Source organism: Lolium rigidum, chromosome 1, assembly GCF_022539505.1.
Source record: "Lolium rigidum isolate FL_2022 chromosome 1, APGP_CSIRO_Lrig_0.1, whole genome shotgun sequence".
NCBI classification, from domain to species: Eukaryota; Viridiplantae; Streptophyta; class Magnoliopsida; order Poales; family Poaceae; genus Lolium; species Lolium rigidum.
In genome coordinates, this window is record NC_061508.1 from 226,943,232 (window position 1) to 226,947,606 (window position 4,375).

Genomic DNA, 4,375 nt, shown 5'->3' on the forward strand with positions numbered 1-4,375 from the left:
TGATGGCGTGTATTTCACACGTTCGTTGGGCAACCCCAAGAGGAAGGTATGATGAGCACAAGCAGCAAGTTTTCCCTCGGAAAGAAACCAAGGTTTATCGAACCAGGAGGAGCCAAGAAGCACGTTGAAGGTTGATGGCGGCGAGATGTAGTGCGGCGCAACACCAGAGATTCCGGCGCCAACGTGGAACCTGCACAACACAACCAAGCTACTTTGCCCCAACGAAACAGTGAGGTTGTCAATCTCACCGGCTTGCTGTAACAAAGGATTAACCGTATTGTGTGGAATATGATTGTTTGCAGAGAAAACAGAAGAACAAGTATTGCAGTAGATTGTATTTCGATAAAGAGAATTGGACCGGGGTCCACGGTTCACTAGAGGTGTCTCTCCCATAAGACGAACGAGCATGTTGGGTGAACAAATTACGGTTGGGCAATTGACAAATAAAGAGAGCATGACAATGCACATACATATCATGATGAGTATAGTGAGATTTAATTGGGCATTACGACAAAGTACATAGACCGCCATCCAAGTCGCATCTATGCCTAAAAAGTCCACCTTCAGAGTTATCATCCGAACCCCCTCCAGTATTAAGTTGCAAAGCAACAGACAATTGCATTAAGTATGGTGCGTAATGTAATCAACAACTACATCCTTAGACATAGCATCAATGTTTTATCCCTAGTGGCAACAGACACAACACAACCTTAGAACTTTCGTCACCTGTCCCGAGTGTCAATGCGGGCATGAACCCACTATCGAGCATAAGTACTCCCTCTTGGAGTTAAAAGCATCTACTTGGCCAGAGCATCTACTAATAACGGAGAGCATGCAAGATCATAAACAACACATAAGCATAACTTTGATAATCAACATAACAAGTATTCTCTATTCATCGGATCCCAACAAACGCAACATATAGAATTACATATAGATGATCTTGATCATGATAGGCAGCTCACAAGATCCGACAATGATAGCACAATGGGGAGAAGACAACCATCTAGCTACTGCTATGGACCCATAGTCCAGGGGTAGACTACTCACTCATCACTCCGGAGGCGACCATGGCGGTGTAGAGTCCTCCGGGAGATGATTCCCCTCTCCGGCGAGGTGCCGGAGGCGATCTCCGAGGATCCCCCGAGATGGGATCGGCGGCGACGGCGTCTCGGTAATGTTTTCCGTATCGTGGCTCTCGGTATCGGGGGTTTCGTCACGGAGGCTATTTGTAGGCGGAAGGGCAGGTCAAGAGGCGGCACAGGGGGCCCACACCACAGGCCGGCGCGGCCAAGGGGGGCCGCGCCGCCCTAGGGTTTGGCGCCCCCGTGGCCCCTCTTCGTCTCTCCTTCGGACTTCCGGAAGCTTCGTGAGAAAATAGGCCTCCGGGCTTTTATTTCGTCCAATTCCGAGAATATTTCTTTACTAGGATTTCTGAAACCAAAAACAGCAGAAAACAGACAAGCGGCACTTCGGCATCTTGTTAATAGGTTAGTTCCGAGAAAATGCACGAATATGACATAAAGTGTGCATAAAACATGTAGATAACATCAATAATGTGGCATGGAACACAAGAAATTATCGATACGTTGGAGACGTATCAGCATCCCCAAGCTTAGTTCTGCTCGTCCCGAGCAGGTAAAACGATAACAAAGATAATTTCGGAGTGACATGCCATCATAAACTTGATCATACTATTTGTAAAGCATATGTAGTGAATGCAGCGATCAAAACAATGTGTATGACATGAGTAAACAAGTGAATCATAAAGCAAAGACTTTTCATGAATAGCATTTCAAGACAAGCATCAATAAGTCTTGCATAAGAGTTAACTCATAAAGCAATAATTCAAAGTAAAGGTATTGAAGCAACACAAAAGAAGATTAAGTTTCAGCGGTTGCTTTCAACTTGTAACATGTATATCTCATGGATATTGTCAACATAGAGTAATATAATAAGTGCAATAAGCAAGTATGTAAGAATCAATGCACAGTTCACACAAGTGTTTGCTTCTTGAGGTGGAGAGAAATAGGTGAACTGACTCAACATTGAAAGTAAAAGAATGGTCCTCATAGAGGAAAAGCATCGATTGCTATATTTGTGCTAGAGCTTTGATTTTGAAAACATGAAACAATTTTGTCAACGGTAGTAATAGAGCATATGCATCATGTAAATTATATCTTATAAGTTGCAAGCCTCATGCATAGTGTACTAATAGTGCTCGCACCTTGTCCTAATTAGCTTGGACTACCCGGATTATCACCGCAATACATATGCTTTAACCAAGTATCACAAAGGGGTACCTCTATGCCGCTCTGTACAAAGGTCTAAGGAGAAAGCTCGCATTTGGATTTCTCGCTTTTGATTATTCTCAACTTAGACATCCATCACGGGACAACATAGACAACAGATAATGGACTCCTCTTTTAATGCTTTAAGCATTCAACAACAATTAATTCTTTTCTCATTAGAGATTTGAGGATGTTTGTCCAAAACTGAAACTTCCACCATGGAACATGGCTTTAGTTAGCGGCCCAATGTTCTTCTCTCACAATATGCATGCTCAAACCATTCAACTCGGTGTAGATCGCCCTTACTTCGGACAAGACGAACATGCATAGCAACTCACATGAAATTCAACAACGAGTTGATGGCGTTCCCCGATAAACATGGTTATCGCACAACAAGCAACTTGATAAGAGATAAAGTGCATAATTACATATTCAATACCACAATAGTTTTTAAGCTATTTGTCCCATGAGCTATATATTGCAAAGGTGAATGATGGAATTTTAAAGGTAGCACTCAAGCAATTTACTTTGGAATGGCTGGAAAATACCATGTAGTAGGTAGGTATGGTGGACACAAATGGCATAGTGGTTGGCTCAAGTATTTTGGATGCATGAGAAGTATTCCCTCTCGATACAAGGTTTAGGCTAGCAAGGTTATTTGAGGCAAACACAAGGATGAACTAGTACAGCAAAACTCACATAAAAGACATATTGAAAGCATTATAATACTCTATACCGTCTTCCTTGTTGTTCAAACTCAAAACTAGAAATTATCTAGACCTTAGAGAAACCAAATATGCAAACCAAATTTTAGCATGCTCTATGTATTTCTTCATTAATGGGTGCAAAGCATATGATGCAAGAGCTTAAACATGAGCACAACAATTGCCAAATATCACATTACCCAAAACATTTATAGCAATTACTACATGTATCATTTTCCAATTCCAACCATATAACAATTTAACGAAGGAGAAACTTCGCCATGAATACTATGAGTAGAAACTAAGGACATATTTGTCCATATGCTACAGCGGAGTGTGTATCTCTCCCATAAAGTGAATGCTAGGATCCATTTTATTCAAACAAAACAAAAACTAAAACAAAACGACGCTCCAAGAAAAAGCACATAAGATGTGGCCGAATAAAAATGTAGTTTCGGGGGAGGAACCTGATAATTTGTTGATGAAGAAGGGGATGCCTTGGGCATCCCCAAGCTTAGACGCTTGAGTCTTCTTGATATATGCAGGGGTGAACCACCGGGTGCATCCCCAAGCTTAGAGCTTTTCACTCTCCTTGATCATGTTGCATCATACTCCTCTCTTGATCCTTGAAAACTTCCTCCACACCAAACTCGAAACAACTCATTAGAGGGTTAGTGCACAATATAAATTGACATATTCAGAGGTGACACAATCATTCTTAACACTTCTGGACATTGCATAATGCTACTGGACATTAGTGGATCAAAGAAATTCATCCAACATAGCGAAAGAGGCAATGCGAAATAAAAAGGCAGAATCTGTCAAAACAGAACAGTTCGTATTGACGAATTTTAAAATGGCACCAGACTTGCTCAAATGAAAATGCTCAAATTGAATGAAAGTTGCGTACATATCTGAGGATCATGCACGTAAATTGGCATAATTTTCTGAGCTTCCTGCAGGGCAGTGGGCTCAGATTCGTGACAGCAAAGAAATCTGGAACTGCGCAGTAATCCAAATCTAGTACTTACTTTTCTATCAACGGCTTAACTTGGCACAACAAAACTCAAAACTAAGATAAGGAGAGGTTGCTACAGTAGTAAACAACTTCCAAGACACAAAATAAAAACAAAGTACTGTAGGTAAAAACATGGGTTGTCTCCCATAAGCGCTTTTCTTTAACGCCTTTCGGCTAGGCGCAGAAAGTGTGTATCAAGTAACATCGAGAGATGAAGCATCAACATCATTACCAGCGGTGTTGGGAGTTTTATCAATTTTAGGCCTATAGTAATTCTTTGGTTTAGGCACCTTAGAGACATACATGAATTTTTGCTCCTTACCCACATAAGCTTTCTCATTAAATTTAAGAGAAGAAAAAGT